Here is an 18,437-nt window from a genome sequence, read left to right on the forward strand (position 1 = left end):
CGCGCTCCACTCTGCCGTGATGACTTTTGCCTAAGGCAATATATGACAGCTTTGGCTCCAGTGCAGTTGCAAAACTACAACCTCCACCATGCTGTAGTCTTACAAGCGCTAGAGAGCCACAACTTGGAGATCACTGACCTATAGTATCAATGATCTAGCTCTATCTCTTTTGAATGATGACTATATCAGGCATTCCTCTATCTATAATGATCAGAAGATAACACGATAGAGAATTTACAATGTGCATGTTATGAAATACATTTCCATAACTGAACAAAATGTGAAAACAATACTTTTTCTATTTATTTATTATGCAGCCGATGTTTTTTTAATTAGAAGTGAGGAATAAAACACAGAAATGTAATAACTTTTTAATGATCATGAAACCTTCTAATGAAATAATTTCAACTGTGTCTTTTAAAGTAAGAAAAACAGAAGGGAAGGCAGCACATTCATTAAAATATTCATTAGTCTTCCTTTCTTCCTGTGCCACACAAATTTGTATATAATCTTATTTTCTTTTTCTCGCCAGCCCCCAGGGAGTCCATTGTTGCCTGGAAACAAAGTATGGTATGTGAAAGGTGAGCCTGCCTGTTGGAGAATGGCATGATCAGTCAGCCGGGCAACAAGTATTGCATTATATCAGATTGGATTATTGGGCTTCATTTTTCACCCTTGTAATCATGATACGATGATAGGTAAAATGTTAATATGTTTATATTTTTGGTTGTTTGCAGACAAAACTTGGCATATTACAGATGAAGAATAGAGATGAGCGAATTTTTGAAAAATTTGATTCAGCCGATTGGCCGAATTTCCCCCCCAAATTTTTTCCGGTATCAATTTATTTGCGGCAAATCACTATTAAAAACGGCTATTTCTGGCCAACAGAGAGCCTCGACAGGGGTATTGTCACGATGCCGGCTGGCAGGTAGTGGATCCTCTGTGCCAGAGAGGGATTGGCGTGGACCGTGCTAGTGGACCGGTTCTAAGCCACTACTGGTTTTCACCAGAGCCCGCCGCAAAGCGGGATGGTCTTGCTGCGGCGGTAGTGACCAGGTCGTATCCACTAGCAACGGCTCACCTCTCTGGCTGCTGAAGATAGGCGCGGTACAAGGGAGTAGGCAAAAGCAAGGTCGGACGTAGCAGAAGGTCGGGGCAGGCAGCAAGGATCGTAGTCAGGGGCAACGGCAGAAGGTCTGGAAACACTGGCAAGGAACACACAAGGAACGCTTTCACTGGCACTAAGGCAACAAGATCCGGCAAGGGAGTGCAGGGGAAGTGAGGTGATATAGGGAAGTGCACAGGTGAACACACTAATTGGGACCACTGCGCCAATCAGCGGCGCAGTGGCCCTTTAAATCGCAGAGACCCGGCGCGCGCGCGCCCTATGGAGCGGGGCCGCGCGCGCCGGGACAGAACAGACGGAGAGCGAGTCAGGTAGGGGAGCCGGGGTGCGCATCGCGAGCGGGCGCTACCCGCATCGCGAATCGCATCCCGGCTGGCAGCGGAATCGCAGCGCCCCGGGTCAGAGGACGTGACCGGAGCGCTGCCACGGGGAGAGTGAAGCGAGCGCTCCGGGGAGGAGCGGGGACCCGGAGCGCTCGGCGTAACAGTACCCCCCCCCTTGGGTCTCCCCCTCTTCTTAGAGCCTGAGAACCTGAGGAGCAGACTTTTGTCTAGGATGTTGTCCTCAGGTTCCCAGGATCTCTCTTCAGGACCACAACCCTCCCAGTCCACTAAAAAAAAATTTTTCCCTCTGACCTTTTTGGCAGCTAAAATTTCTTTGACCGAGAAGATGTCCGAGGAGCCGGAAACAGGAGTGGGAGGAACAGATTTGGGAGAAAAACGGTTGAGGATGAGTGGTTTGAGAAGAGAGACGTGAAAGGCATTAGGGATACGAAGAGAGGGAGGAAGAAGAAGTTTATAAGAGACAGGATTAATTTGACACAAAATTTTGAAAGGACCAAGATAGCGTGGTCCCAACTTGTAGCTAGGGACACGGAAGCGGACATATTTAGCGGAGAGCCATACCTTGTCTCCAGGGGAAAAAACGGGGGGAGCTCTTCTTTTCTTATCCGCGAACTTCTTCATGCGTGATGAAGCCTGTAAGAGAGAATTTTGGGTCTCTCTCCATATGATGGAAAGGTCACGAGAAATTTCATCCACAGCGGGCAGACCAGAGGGCAAGGGAGTAGGGAGGGGGGAAGAGGGTGACGGCCGTACACCACGAAAAATGGGGATTTGGAGGAAGACTCAGAGACCCTGAAGTTATACGAGAATTCGGCCCATGGGAGGAGATCTGCCCAGTCATCCTGGCGGGAGGAAACAAAATGTCGCAAATAATCACCCAAGATCTGGTTAATCCTTTCTACTTGTCCATTGGACTGGGGATGATATGCAGAAGAAAAATTTAATTTAATCTTGAGTTGTTTACAGAGAGCCCTCCAGAATTTAGACACGAATTGGACGCCTCTATCCGAGACAATCTGCGTAGGCAACCCGTGAAGACGAAAAATGTGTACAAAAAATTGTTTAGCCAACTGAGGCGCAGAAGGAAGACCAGGAAGAGGGATGAAATGTGCCATTTTGGAGAATCGATCAACGACCACCCAAATAACAGTGTTGCCACGGGAAGGGGGTAAATCAGTAATAAAATCCATACCAATCAGAGACCAAGGCTGTTCGGGGACAGGCAGAGGATGAAGAAAACCAGCGGGCTTCTGGCGAGGAGTCTTATCCCGGGCACAGATAGTGCAGGCTCGCACAAAGTCCACAACATCCGTCTCCAGAGTCGGCCACCAATAGAAGCGGGAGATGAGTTGCACAGATTTCTTGATACCCGCATGACCTGCGAGATGGGAGGAGTGACCCCATTTGAGGATTCCGAGGCGTTGGCGAGGAGAAACAAAGGTCTTTCCTGGAGGAGTCTGCCTGATGGAGGCAGGAGAAGAGGAGATCAGGCAGTCAGGTGGAATGATGTGTTGCGGAGAGAGTTCAACTTCAGAGGCATCCGAGGAACGAGAGAGAGCATCGGCCCTAATGTTCTTATCGGCAGGACGAAAGTGAATCTCAAAATTAAATCGGGCAAAGAACAGAGACCACCGGGCCTGGCGAGGATTCAGCCGTTGGGCAGACTGGAGGTAGGAGAGGTTCTTGTGGTCGGTGTAGATAATAACAGGAGAACTTGATCCCTCCAATAGATGCCTCCATTCCTCAAGTGCTAATTTAATGGCTAGAAGCTCTCGATCCCCGATGGAGTAGTTCCTCTCCGCTGGAGAGAAGGTCCTAGAGAAAAAACCACAAGTGACAGCATGCCCGGAAGAATTTTTTTGTAGAAGAACAGCTCCAGCTCCCACTGAGGAGGCATCAACCTCCAATAGGAAGGGTTTGGAAGGGTCAGGTCTGGAGAGGACGGGAGCCGAAGAAAAGGCAGACTTGAGTCGTTTAAAGGCGTCTTCTGCTTGAGGAGGCCAGGACTTGGGATCAGCATTTTTTTTGGTTAAAGCCACGATAGGAGCCACAATGGTAGAAAAATGTGGAATAAATTGCCTGTAATAATTGGCGAACCCCAAAAAGCGTTGGATAGCACGGAGTCCGGAGGGGCGTGGCCAATCTAAGACGGCAGAGAGTTTGTCTGGATCCATCTGTAGTCCCTGGCCAGAGACCAAATATCCTAGAAAAGGAAGAGATTGGCATTCAAACAGACATTTCTCAATTTTGGCATAGAGTTGGTTGTCACGAAGTCTCTGAAGAACCATACGGACATGCTGGCGGTGTTCTTCTAGATTGGCAGAAAAAATTAGGATATCGTCCAGATATACAACAACACAGGAGTATAACAGATCACGAAAAATTTCATTGACAAAGTCTTGGAAGACGGCAGGGGCGTTGCACAGTCCAAAGGGCATGACCAGATACTCAAAGTGTCCATCTCTGGTGTTAAATGCCGTTTTCCACTCGTCCCCCTCTCTGATGCGGATGAGGTTATAGGCGCCTCTTAAGTCCAATTTAGTGAAGATGTGGGCACCTTGGAGGCGATCAAAGAGTTCAGAGATGAGGGGTAAGGGGTAGCGGTTCTTAACCGTGATTTTATTAAGACCGCGGTAGTCAATGCAAGGACGTAGGGAGCCATCTTTTTTGGACACAAAGAAAAATCCGGCTCCGGCAGGAGAGGAGGATTTACGGATAAAGCCCTTTTTTAGATTCTCCTGGACGTATTCGGACATGGCAAGAGTCTCTGGGGCAGAGAGAGGATAAATTCTGCCCCGGGGTGGAGTAGTGCCCGGGAGGAGGTCGATAGGGCAATCATAAGGCCTGTGAGGAGGTAGAGTCTCAGCTTGTTTTTTGCAGAAAACATCCGCGAAGTCCATATAGGCCTTAGGGAGACCGGTTACTGGAGGAACCACAGAGTTACGGCAAGGGTTACTGGGAACCGGTTTTAGACAGTTCTTGGAACAAGAGGACCCCCAACTCTTGATCTCCCCAGTGGACCAATCCAGGGTAGGGGAATGAAGTTGAAGCCAGGGAAGTCCAAGGAGAATTTCCGAGGTGCAATTGGGGAGGACCAAAAGTTCAATCCTCTCATGATGAGATCCGATGCTCATAAGAAGGGGCTCCGTGCGGAAACGTATGGTACAGTCCAATCTTTCATTATTTACACAATTGATGTAGAGGGGTCTGGCGAGACTGGTCACCGGGATGTTGAACCTGTTGACGAGAGAGGCCAAAATAAAATTTCCTGCAGATCCAGAGTCCAAGAAGGCCACTGTAGAGAAGGAGAAGGCAGAGGCAGACATCCGCACAGGCACAGTAAGACGTGGAGAAGCAGAGTAGACATCAAGGACTGTCTCACTTTTGTGCGGAGTCAGCGTACGTCTTTCCAGGCGGGGAGGACGGATAGGACAATCTCTCAGGAAGTGTTCGGTACTAGCACAGTACAGGCAGAGGTTCTCCATACGGCGTCGTGTCCTCTCTTGAGGTGTCAGGCGAGACCGGTCGACCTGCATAGCCTCCACGGCGGGAGGCACAGGAACAGATTGCAGGGGACCAGAGGAGAGAGGAGCCGAGGAGAAGAAACGCCTCGTGCGAACAGAGTCCATATCTTGGCGGAGTTCCTGACGCCTTTCGGAAAAACGCATGTCAATGCGAGTGGCTAGGTGAATAAGTTCATGTAGATTAGCAGGAATTTCTCGTGCGGCCAGAACATCTTTAATGTTGCTGGATAGGCCTTTTTTGAAGGTCGCGCAGAGGGCCTCATTATTCCAGGACAATTCTGAAGCAACAGTACGGAATTGTACGGCATACTCGCCAACGGAAGAATTACCCTGGACCAGGTTCAACAGGGCAGTCTCAGCAGAAGAGGCTCGGGCAGGTTCCTCAAAGACACTTCGGATTTCCGAGAAGAAGGAGTGTACAGAGGCAGTGACGGGGTCATTGCGGTCCCAGAGCGGTGTGGCCCATGACAGGGCTTTTCCGGACAGAAGGCTGACTACGAAAGCCACCTTAGACCTTTCAGTGGGAAACAGGTCTGACATCATCTCCAGATGCAGGGAACATTGGGAAAGAAAGCCACGGCAAAACTTAGAGTCCCCATCAAATTTATCCGGCAAGGATAAGCGTATCCCAGGAGCGGCCACTCGCTGCGGAGGAGGTGCAGGAGCTGGCGGAGGAGATGACTGCTGAAGCTGTGGTAGTAACTGTTGTAGCATAACGGTCAGTTGAGACAGCTGTTGGCCTTGTTGCGCTATCTGTTGTGACTGCTGGGCGACCACCGTGGTGAGGTCAGCGACAACTGGCAGAGGAACTTCAGCGGGATCCATGGCCGGATCTACTGTCACGATGCCGGCTGGCAGGTAGTGGATCCTCTGTGCCAGAGAGGGATTGGCGTGGACCGTGCTAGTGGACCGGTTCTAAGCCACTACTGGTTTTCACCAGAGCCCGCCGCAAAGCGGGATGGTCTTGCTGCGGCGGTAGTGACCAGGTCGTATCCACTAGCAACGGCTCACCTCTCTGGCTGCTGAAGATAGGCGCGGTACAAGGGAGTAGGCAAAAGCAAGGTCGGACGTAGCAGAAGGTCGGGGCAGGCAGCAAGGATCGTAGTCAGGGGCAACGGCAGAAGGTCTGGAAACACTGGCAAGGAACACACAAGGAACGCTTTCACTGGCACTAAGGCAACAAGATCCGGCAAGGGAGTGCAGGGGAAGTGAGGTGATATAGGGAAGTGCACAGGTGAACACACTAATTGGGACCACTGCGCCAATCAGCGGCGCAGTGGCCCTTTAAATCGCAGAGACCCGGCGCGCGCGCGCCCTAGGGAGCGGGGCCGCGCGCGCCGGGACAGAACAGACGGAGAGCGAGTCAGGTAGGGGAGCCGGGGTGCGCATCGCGAGCGGGCGCTACCCGCATCGCGAATCGCATCCCGGCTGGCAGCGGAATCGCAGCGCCCCGGGTCAGAGGACGTGACCGGAGCGCTGCCACGGGGAGAGTGAAGCGAGCGCTCCGGGGAGGAGCGGGGACCCGGAGCGCTCGGCGTAACAGGTATATAACACTTTGCCTTGTCGTAACACGCATAGGAAGTGTGCTGTGTTAGGGAAATAATACAGTTATTCAGTATGACATGCAGATTACAGGCATCGCTATTAGAATCACGGACGCAGAGCGTCTGGATGTGGCAGCAGGGTCGGGAGACCATATGGCGTCAGAATTGAAGAGATTAATGAGATATTTTTATGTCATTTTTATTTTATTTAATTAGAATTTATTTTAAAAAAATGAAAATCCTTTTTTGAGGACCCATTCTGGTGAGCATCGATCTGGCGGTCCGCCGCGAGGCAAGCTACCACCTGTTCCAGCCCCGGCCTCCAGTTTCATTGGATTCTTGCGGTAATTTCACAGGTAATATATGATGTTGATAACCATACGGTCTCAGTCTTAAAAAGATGACATCGATTTTTTTTTAATTTAAATTTAAGATTTTGATTAGATTCACAAGATTAATATCCCAGGTGGGACCACAACAAGGAGTCACATGGCGGCACAATGACAGGGCCTAGAGGTGTCAGCAGCCTGACGAGACCATAGGGCCTCACAATAGAAAAAATTAAAGATATTTTGTAAAATTTTAATGGAATATTTTAGATAAATTTAAATTTTTAAAGTTTAATTTAAGGTGCCAACAGCATGAGGAGATCATATGGTGTGGACACAGTCTGGAGGTGGCAGCAGCATGAGGAGATCATAATGTGGTAGAATGACACAGCCTGGAATTGACGGCAGCAAGAGGAGACCATATAGTGACAGAACAACCCTGCCTGGAGGTGGCAACAGTCTGACAAGACCATAGAGCCTCATAATCGAAAAGATTAAAGATATTTCTTAAAATTTTTATTGAAGATTTCAAATAGATTACCATAAAAATGTTTAATTAACGTGCCAGCAGCATGAGAAGACCACATGGCCACAGTGTGTCTGGGTCCTCTGTCTCATCTTCCTCATCACCCTGTATCTCCACAGCCTGATCTTCCTCTCCTCCAGGTGACTATAAAAACCACCCATTTCGCAAAACATTGCCTGTGCTCCACTGTCCCCCTCCCCTCCTCTTCCAGTTCAGCCCCCACAGGGCTCATGTGGCCTTGAGATGTAGGCGCCACGTCTCCAGTGCCCTGACCAGCCATCGTTTCCAACATGTGTTGTAGGATATGAAGCAGTGGAATGACGTTGTTCATCCTGTATCCTGGCGACTAACTAATAATGTGGCTTCCTCAAAGGGCCTGAGCAAACGGCAGGTGTCGCATATGAGCTGCCACTGGTTGAAATTGAAGTTACACAGGGGTGATGCTTTCCTCTGTTCATATAGTCGGTCCAACATATGGAGGGTGGAATTGCAAAATGTGGCAACATCACAAATCAGACTATGTTGGGGGATACCGTTCTGACGCTGCAGCTCAAGGAGGGTGTGCTTTGCAGTGTACGAGTGGCTGAAGTGCATGCAAAGTTTCCTTCCCATTGTTAGGATGTCTTGCAAATGGGGGGAACACTTCAGGAACCACTTGACAACCAGATTGAACAAGTGTGCCATGCAAGGCGCATTGCTCAGGCTTCCTTAAAGCAGCGCAGACAAGATGTTCTTCCCGTTGTCACCATGGTTCCCATTGCCAGTTTTTGTGGAGTAAGCCATCATTCGATTTCTTGATTAATTACTTTTGGCAGTTCCTCCCCTGTGTGACTCCGTTCGCCAAGGCAAACCATGTGAAGAACATGGTATGCTGGAGGGGCATTTTTATAAAAATTAATTACAATTAATTTATTCAAATTAATTCAAATGATAACTTACATTTTTTATGCAATGTGCCAGCATTAAATTGAAGATTTTAAATAGATTAACATTAAAATTTTTATGTAATGTGCCAGCAGCATGTAGAGACCACATGGCAGCACAATGACACAGCCTCGAGGTGGCACCAGCATTAGGAGACCAAAATATGGCAGAATGACCAAGCCTGGAGGTGGCAGCAGCAAGAGGAGACCATATGGTGACAGAATGACACAGCCTGGAGGTGGCGGCGGTCTGACGAGACCAAAGGGCCTCACAATTGAAAAGATTAAAGATATTTTTTTTAAATTACATGTGGCCATGTTAACATCCTCCGGATACTTGATGAAAAACTGCCACACCGCAGAGTAGCTGATTTTACCCCCAACAGTCCGCACTGACTGACTGCTACTGCTGCCAACTCTCGGGACCCCTGTTCCACTACTTCCCGGGCAGGTAGGCTGCTGTGAAGCAGGTTGTCTACCCCGGGCACGTTTGGCTCCAGACTTCCAACTGCTGCCACCACGCTGAATAACAACCATGCTACCACCTTGCTGTCTCAACTGCTGCCTCACGGGCAACCTGCCACCCTCTTCTCCTGATGATGATGATGATGATGAAGCCCCTTATGCACCAAGCTGCCAAGTGCGATCGGCTTCACCATCATCAAGTTGTGTCTGCATGTCACTGATGTTCTTCTTAGGTTCCTCAACAGTGTGTGCTTCAGTAGCCTGAATGCTCCCAACAGCACCTGCCACGCCACTCTCTTCATCACTAGTTGCCAGCCTAGCGAAGGCAGCGGGGGATGTCTTACATAGTTACATAGTTAGTACGGTCGAAAAAAGACATATGTCCATCAAGTTCAACCAGGGAATTAAGGGGTAGGGGTGTGGCGCGATATTGGGGAAGGGATGAGATTTTATATTTCTTCATAAGCATTAATCTTATTTTGTTCCAGGAATGTATCTAATCCTGTTTTAAAGCTGTTAATTGTTCCTGCTGTGACCAGTTCCTGAGGTAGATCGTTCCATAAATTCACAGTCCTCACGGTAAAGAAGGCGTGTCGCCCCTTGAGACTAAACTTTTTCTTCTCCAGACGGAGGGAGTGCCCCCTCGTCCTTTGGGGGGGTTTAACCTGGAAAAGTTTTTCTCCATATTTTTTGTATGGGCCATTAATATACTTATATACGTTTATCATATCCCCCCTTAAACGTCTCTTCTCAAGACTAAACAATTGTAACTCCTTTAATCGCTCCTCATAGCTAAGATGTTCCATGCCCCATATTAGTTTAGTCGCGCGTCTCTGCACCCTTTCCAACTCCGCAGTGTCCCTTTTATGGACAGGTGCCCAAAACTGAACAGCATATTCCAGGTAAGGCCGTACCAATGATTTATAAAGGGGGAGTATTATGTCCCTGTCCCTTGAGTCCATGCCTCTTTTGATACATGACAATATCCTGCCGGCTTTGGAAGCAGCAGCCTGACATTGCATGCTATTCTGTAGTCTGTGATCTACAAGTACACCCAGATCCTTCTCTACCAGTGACTCTGCCAGTTTAATCCCCCCTAAGACATACGATGCATGCAGGTTATTAGTACCCAGATGCATAACTTTACATTTATCCACATTGAACCTCATTTGCCAAGTGGATGCCCAGACACTTAGTCTATCCAAGTCATCTTGTAACTTATGCACATCCTCTATAGACTGTACTGTGCTACAAAGCTTGGTGTCATCTGCAAAGATAGAAACAGAGCTGTTAATACCATCCTCTATATCATTGATAAATAAATTAAACAACAGCGGTCCCAGTACTGAACCTTGGGGTACACCACTAATAACCGGGGACCAATCAGAGTACGAATCATTGACCACCACTCTCTGGGTACGATCCATGAGCCAGTGTTCAATCCAGTTACAAACTAAAATTTCCAAACCCAAAGACCTTAACTTACCTGTCAGACGTCTATGAGGGACAGTATCAAACGCTTTAGCAAAATCCAGAAACACTATATCCACGGCCATTCCTCTGTCAAGGCTTCTACTCACCTCTTCATAAAAGCAAATTAGATTGGTTTGACAACTTCTATCCTTAGTAAACCCATGCTGGCTATCACTTATAATACAATTATCCCCTATGTATTCCTGTATGTAATCCCTTATAAGTCCTTCAAACAATTTACCCACAATGCACGTTAAACTTACCGGTCTATAGTTTCCTGGGGAAGACCTAGAGCCCTTTTTGAAGATTGGCACCACATTCGCCTTGCGCCAGTCCCTTGGCACAATACCAGACACCAGAGAATCTCTAAATATCATGAACAGGGGTACAGATATTACTGAACTTACCTCTCTAAGAACTCTTGGGTGTAGTCCATCCGGTCCTGGGGATTTGCTTACATTTATATCACTTAACTTACCTTGTACCATCTCTACATTAAGCCAGTTCAGTACATTACATGATGTGTTACCAGCACTGACCTGGCCAATGTCAGCTCCTTCTTCCATAGTGTATACAGAACTAAAGAACCCATTCAGTAGCTCCGCCTTCTCTTGATCGCCTGTGACAACCTCCCCATTATCATTATTAAGGGGTCCTACATGCTCTGTCCTTGGTTTTTTTGCATTTATATATCTGTCTTCTCCACTTCTTATCTAGGATTAGAGAGAAAAGAGAGGGACCGCACTTTGTGTATTACCCAAGACACAAGGTAGAATGTAGAGTGAAATGGCACCAGCCTTTTGGTTGGCCACTCACCTTGTGGCAGATAATCAGCACTTATCACCCCTAGATAGGGGTACAAGCATATCCTTGGTCGGAATGAACTGCAAAGCTCAATGGGTCACAGGGGTGGAAGATCCAATCCTATTCAATGAAGCAAGTAAAGGAAGCAAAAACTACCCATACATTAGGCGCTGTTCCAGGTTCCAATGTTGAATAAATATAGCCAAAGTGAATGTGGCATTTAAAGTACCAACAGGCACTATGTTTATTAAGTTAGAAGACCAATGACGCGTTTTGGAGATAGAACCCTCCTTCCTCAGATGCCAATCCGAAACGCGTCATTGACCTTCTCCGCTTCTTGGCTGGGCAGTAGCTGCTGACTGTCCTCTAGTAGATCGCCCTCACTTAAAAGTGGAGCTGAACCCACAGCATAGGATACTTCTATGAGGGAGGGAACAGCAGAGGCAACAGCATAGGACAGAGGCTATTGGAGGACAGGGACTGCTCCTGGGCAGTGCCAACTGATGGTTGTGTCTGAGGAACCCACCGACTGTTGACTGGGGGTGTCAGATGTCACTTGTGATGAAGTGATGAAGTGACACACTCCTCTGTGCATGTCCTGGAACTTCTCTGCCAGACATACTTAGTGGGTATATGAGGGGAGTATAATACGCTCCACTACGCTTAAAACAGTATTTGTTTAGAATAGCAGCAGGTGTGTTCTTTTGACTGGCCTTTCACAGTAACTAGGCCCTTAAGACTTTAACAGGAACAAAATGGTACACCACTTAGATGTACATACCTGGTATGCACTTATGAGGAGAGTACAATGCGCTACACTACGCTTAAAACAGTATTTGTGTACAACAGCAGCAGGTGTGTACTTTTGGCTGGCCTTTCACGGTAACTAGGGCCTTAGGACTATAACAGGAACAAAATGGCACACCACTTATATGTACGTATGTAGTATGCATTTATGAGGGGAGTACAATGCGCTACACTACGCTTAAAACAGTATTTGTGTACAACAGCAGCAGGTGTGTACTTTTGGCTGGCCTTTCACAGTAACTAGGCCCTTATGACTATAACAGGAACAAAATGGTACACCACTTAGATGTACGGACGTAGTGTGCATTTATAAGGGGAGTACAATGTGCTCCACTTTGCTTAACCCCTTAACGACCACGGATATAAATGTACGTCTTGGTTTGGCGGGACTTCCCACACCAGGACGTACATTTATGTCCTGTGTATGACCGCGAGCATCGGAACGGTGCTCGCGTCATACACAGCAGGCTCCGGGGACTCGCCGGTAATAGCCGGTAATAGCCGACATCCGCGATCGCATGGATGCCTGCCATTAACCCCTCAGATGGCGTGATCAATACAGATCACTGCATCTGCAGCAATGCGGTACTTAACGACCACGGATGTAAATGTACATCCTGGTTTGGCGGCACTTCCCATACCAGGACGTACATTTATGTCCTGTGTATGACCGTGAGCATTGGAACGGTGCTCGCGTCATGCACGGCAGGCTCCGGGGACCCGCCGGTAATAGCCGACATCCACGATCACACGGATTTCTGCCATTAACCCCACAGATGCCGTGATCAATACAGAGCATCTGCGGCAGTGCTGCCGCAGCGATCCGATCATCCAGCATGGCGTCTGGAGGTCCCCTCACCTGGCTCCGGCTGTCTCCCAGGGTCTTCTGCTCTGGTCTGAGATCGAGCAGACCAGAGCAGAAGATCACCGATAATACTGATCAGTGCTATGTCCTATACATAGCACTGAACAGTATTAACAGTCAAAGGATTGCTATAGATAGTCCCCTATGGGGACATAAAAAGTGTAAAATAAAAGTTGAAAAATGTAAAAATAAAAAGTAAAAAAAAGTGAAAAATCCCCTCCCCCAATAAAAATAAAAATTGTCAGTTTTTCCCATTTTACCCCCAAAAAGCGTATTTTTTTAATAAACATATTTGGTATTGCCACGTGCTTAAAAGTCCGTACTATCAAAATATAATGTTAATCATCCCGTATGGTGAATGGCGTAAACGTAAAAAATAAAAATAAATCCTAAAAGTGCAGCTTTTTTTGTCACATTTTATTTAAAAAAAAAGAATAAAAAATGATCTAAAAGTTTTATATATGCAAATGAGGTATCGATAAAAATGACAGATGACGGCGCAAAAAATGAGCCCTCATACCGCCCTATATAGGGATATCTGCCATTAACCCCACAGATGCCGTGATCAATACAGAGCATCTGCGGCAGTGCGGTACTTTGAATGGATGATCGGATCGCCCGCAGCACTGCCGCAGCGATCCGATCATCCAGCATGGCGGCCGGAGGTCCCCTCACCTGGCTCCGGCTGTCTCTCAGGGTCTTCTGCTCTGGTCTGAGATCGAGCAGACCAGAGCAGAAGATCACCGATAATACTGATCAATGCTATGTCCTATACATAGCACTGAACAGTATTAGCAATCAAAGAATTGCTATAGATAGTCCCCTATGGGGACATAAAAAGTTCAAAATAAAAGTTGAAAAATGTAAAAATAAAAAGTAAAAAAAAGTGAAAAATCCCCTCCCCCAATAAAAATGAAAATTGTCAGTTTTTCCCATTTTACCCCCAAAAAGCGTATTTTTTCTATAAACATATTTGGTATTGCCACGTGCGTAAATGTCCGTACTATCAAAATATAATGTTAATCATCCCGTACGGTGAATGGCGTAAACGTAAAAAATAAAAAAATTCCAAAAATGCTGATTTTTTGTCACATTTTATTTTAAAAAAAAAAGAATAAAAAATTATCTAAAAGTTTTATATATGCAAATTAGGTATCGATAAAAATTACAGATGACGGCGCAAAAAATGAGCCCTCATACCGCCCTACATAGGGAAAAATGAAAAAGTTATAGGTGGTCAAAATGGGCCATTTTAGATTACTGATTTTGTACAAAAAGCTTTAGATTTTTTTTAAGCGGTACAAAAATATAAAAGTATCTAGCCATGGGTATCATTTTAATTGTATTGACTCACAGAATAAAGAACACATGTCATTTTTACCATAACGTGTATAGTGTGAAAACAAAACCCTCAAAAATGTGCAAAATTGTGGTTTTCATTGAAATTTCCTCCCTAAATTTTTCTTTGGGGGGTTCGCCGTACATTTTATGGTAAAATTTTAGGTTTTCTTACAAAGTACAATTTGTCATGCAAAAAACAAGCCCTTATATGGGTCTGTAGATGGAAATAAAAAGGAGTTATGGATTTTAGAAGGCGAGGAGGAAAAAACGAAAATGCTAAAATGAAATTGGCCTGGTCCTTAGGGTTAAAATGGGCTTGGTCCTTAAGGGGTTAAAACAATATTTGTCTATAGCAGCAGCAGGTGTGTACTTTGGGCTGGCCTTTCACAGTAACTAGTCCCTTAAGACTTTACCAGGAACAAAATGGTACACCACCTATGTACGCACAGGTCACACTTAATAGAGGACAATACACTCCGCTATTCAACCAGTATTAGGCATTCATAGCAGCAGGTGTGTACTTTTGGCTGGTCTTTCACAGTAACTTGGCCCTTAGGACTATAACAGGAACAAAATAGTACACCACTTAGATGTACGTACGTAGTATGCATTTATGAGGGGACTACAATGCGCTCCACTATGCTTAAAACAGTATTTGTCTATAACAGCAGCAGGTGTGTACTTATGGCTGGCTTTTCACAGTAACTAGGCCCTTAAGACTTTAACAGGAACAAAATGGTACACCACCTAATTACGCACAGGTTACACTTAATAGAGGACAATACGCTCCAGTACTTAACCAGCATTAGGCACTAATAGCAGGTGATTGTGGCTTTTAGAGCTCTGCTCACCCTTACGCTGCTTTCACACTATAAAAATACTCCGTTATGAACGCCCATTATAAAAAGCCTGGAAATCGGCCGTTATACGGCTGATACAAAATCACTAACGGCCATTAGAAAATCCCATTATAGTCTATGGGATTTTCTAATAGCCGTTTTAACCCGTTATCGCCTGTTATTCATAACAGCCGTTATTTTGTGACAGGCGATAGTAACGGGAGAATTAGCGCATGCATTATTTCTTCCGTTCATTTGCCCGTCACAAAATAACATCTGTTAATGATATCGGGTTAAAACGGCTATTAGAAAAATCCCATAGACAATAATGGGATTTTCTAACGGCCATTAGTGATTTTGTACTGGCCGTATAACTGCCGATTTCCAAGCGTTTTATAACGGGTGTTCATAACGGAAGTATTTTTATAGTGTGAAAGCAGCCTAACTAGCTGGCTACTATTATCTTTTCAGTTGTTGTACACACCAGTGCTGCGTACTACACCCAAAATTGCACTTTCTCTCTCAATCTCTCTCCCTTCCCTATCAGTGCTTCTAGGCTGGATTTGGGCTTGAGGTGAATCGCTGCAGTAATACACCCACAATTGTACTCTCTCAATCTCTCTCCCTTACCTATCAGTGCTTCTAGGCTGGATTTGGGTTTGAGGGGAATTGCTGCTGTAAAAATGCTTTTCTGTGCAACACACACTGCTCTCTGTCCCTCTCTCTGCAATAGAACACTGATGTGACTGGCTGCAAGTTGGCTGCTGATTATATAGGGCTATGACATCACAGGGGTGGCTGGCTGCTGATAGACTGCATGCTGCATGTGATTCAGGTTCATCTCGCCTACCAGCCTTGCCAGCGTTCCTTGCCCCATGTACTGACGTGTGAAGCCACCATCTTAGATGCCCTGGAGCCTGGACTGCACTAAATGGAGTTTAATGAAGCGATTAGTGCAATCGAAATGTAGCGATATTCGCATTCGTTGCTAAGCGAATTTGTATTCGTCAGATTCGATTCACTCATCCGTAATGAAAAATGCAAATAGGCAGAACATTTTTCTACTACGTTGAACTATAAGGGGTTTAGAGGAAGCACTGACACCTGGACCCTAGTGCCTGATGGGGCCCATACTATAAATGGTACAAAATAGATGAATTTGGTTTAGCTTATTGATGAAAATGAGTGATGTTATCATCATGAACCCAATGAAAACTCTACAGTGTGAAGTGTTTAGAATTACTTCACTAAGAAAGTATATAGTCACACATGGACACCCATATATCTCAAATTGTATCTGTGAAAAATAAAAAAGGATTTTCAGAGCAAATAAAATGTATAGATTCACGATGAGGTGGCGTGAACAGGGCTGCCATCAGAAATTGTGGGGCCCCTTACACGGCTTGTAGGTAGCATAGCATAGATTCCCCACAATAGGTAGCGTAGCATAGTTTCCCCACTTTAGGTAGCACCCCCCAACACACACTGACTCACTCACACTCTTACTCATACTCTCGCACGGCCTGCGCTACTTACATCTGCCTGCAAGGACTTCCTGGTAGAGGTGCGCGCTATAAGTGATGTCATGGCACACACGCACCTCCGCCAGCAAATCCCCACAGGCAGATGTAAGTAGCAGTTTAGTGATGGGGCAATACTGGTTGCCCCGTCATATCTGCACCAGGTTCCCTGGTAGGGCCGGTCCAGCATGTGACAGTCAGCAAGCAATGTACAGTGGCGAGCCCCCAGCGGTCAGTGAGTGACAGTTACTCACTGACAAGCTTGAAAAAAAAAAAAAAGGACAGGGCCGGCCGGGCCTCCTGAAGCTCCGGGCCCCTTACAGGAGTATGGGTTGTACCCCCCCTGATGGCGGCCCTGGGCGTGAATAAAGCCTGAGCAGTGGGACTAGGTGAGTATAGCTCCCTGCCCAGGGGACTACTTACAGGGCTGGCGGGGGACACTTTCTAACTTCATATCCTCACCATACCTGCAGGAAGGAACGTCTCCCAGGGATGGTGAGGAAGAAGATTTTATCATATATAACGTGTTGCCACGCAGGCAATCTGATCATCCAACAGAACACCTGCACTGCCACAGATGCTGTGATCTGTATTGATCACAGCATCTGAGGGGTTAATGGAGGACATGAGCGCAATCGCTGATGTCCGCCATTACCGGCGGGTCTCTGGCTACTGATTGCATCAAAACGTACATTTAAGTCCATTGTCCTTAAGGGGATAAGTAGGGACAGTTGCCCCTCCCACAAATACATGCCGATACTTAGCTTTAAATCATATAGGAAAGTGTTGTGGGCATGCTCTGTGACCTGTGCAGAGGTCATTGTGCAGGAAGGAAAAAGATGTGATCTATAAGCACCATCTGCTGTCAATGTTATACCCTGTGATATATGACTACAGCTTTATAATAGAGGTGTTACCTTATCCTGTCTGTGTTCATAAGATCATAACTAAGAAGTTATCTCTACAAAACATAAAAGGGTCAGCCTGTTGTGAGGCTCAGTGTTTGGTTTGAAAACAAGATTTTTAGGATTTTAGTGTTAAAATATAGATAATGACATAAAAAAATAGAAAAGAAAAAAAATAAACTAAATGTTATTAAAAAAAATAGTTTACTATCCTAGGTTGCATACAATCTGCACATTGATCCTGTGATAAGTAAATGGTTCAAGTCACATTCTCGGTTTTCTGCACAGACACTTGTAAAGTGAGATGGCCTAGTAATAAATGTAGCATGCATCATGTCGTAGAGCTGGAGAAGCTGAGCAGAGTGATATATATAGTTTTGCATTAAAAGAGTCAGTATTACAGTACCTTGTATTTTATTCATTGAAATCTCTGGGATTCAGCTCATTCTGGGATTAGGAGTCTAGTGGGTGGTCCTAATCAGAGACCAACAGATATCGCAATTACTGATTAGGACCACCCACTGAACTCCTAGGCCCAGAACAAGCAGAGATTTTAATGAATAAAAATGATATCCAATACCAAGCTAATACAGACAAGACTGTAATAAATCAATAGAAATAGAGATAAAAACAGCATATACCACAGCATAAACTCGGCAGTGTATACAACACATGTGAAGATACCTTTAAAGGTGAATTTGCATGTGTCTGTAATTGACAAAAACAGCAGCACACAAAATATCCAAATATGGGCGGAAATGTACACATAAAATAAAATTTGTAGGATTTTGTAACCAGTGTGACAGCCTTACACAGCCAGTTAGCCAGCAGCTGTTGTATTCATTTCCTGTGAGCTCCTCTATCTGTGGCATTTCTCAGCAAAAGGCAGCATACTGTAAACACACCTCATTCTTCCCTAAATGCCCCAGTAAATTTTATTTTTATTCTGAAGTGAAAACATACAGATATATATGTATGTGTGTGTGTGTTTGTGTGTGCGCATATGGCAGGGTTGTGTGGGCTTGGGAGAGGTGATGATTTGAGCTCAGAGAAAAGACCAGCCAAGTCTCCTGCAACAGCAGAAGATGATATGTCATCA

General features: G+C 45.9%; 1 long non-coding RNA gene across 1 annotated transcript; it reads left to right on the forward strand.

Moving 5' to 3' along the window:
• The first annotated feature begins 529 nt into the window (after positions 1–529).
• On the forward strand, positions 530–7,335 carry LOC130292355 (uncharacterized). Its single transcript, XR_008848151.1, has 3 exons — positions 530–581; positions 6,793–6,897; positions 7,161–7,335. It is a non-coding gene; the product is annotated as an uncharacterized LOC130292355 (long non-coding RNA).
• Positions 7,336–18,437: the final 11,102 nt, after the last annotated feature.

This window comes from Hyla sarda, chromosome 1 (assembly GCF_029499605.1).
Source record: "Hyla sarda isolate aHylSar1 chromosome 1, aHylSar1.hap1, whole genome shotgun sequence".
NCBI lineage: Eukaryota > Metazoa > Chordata > Amphibia > Anura > Hylidae > Hyla > Hyla sarda.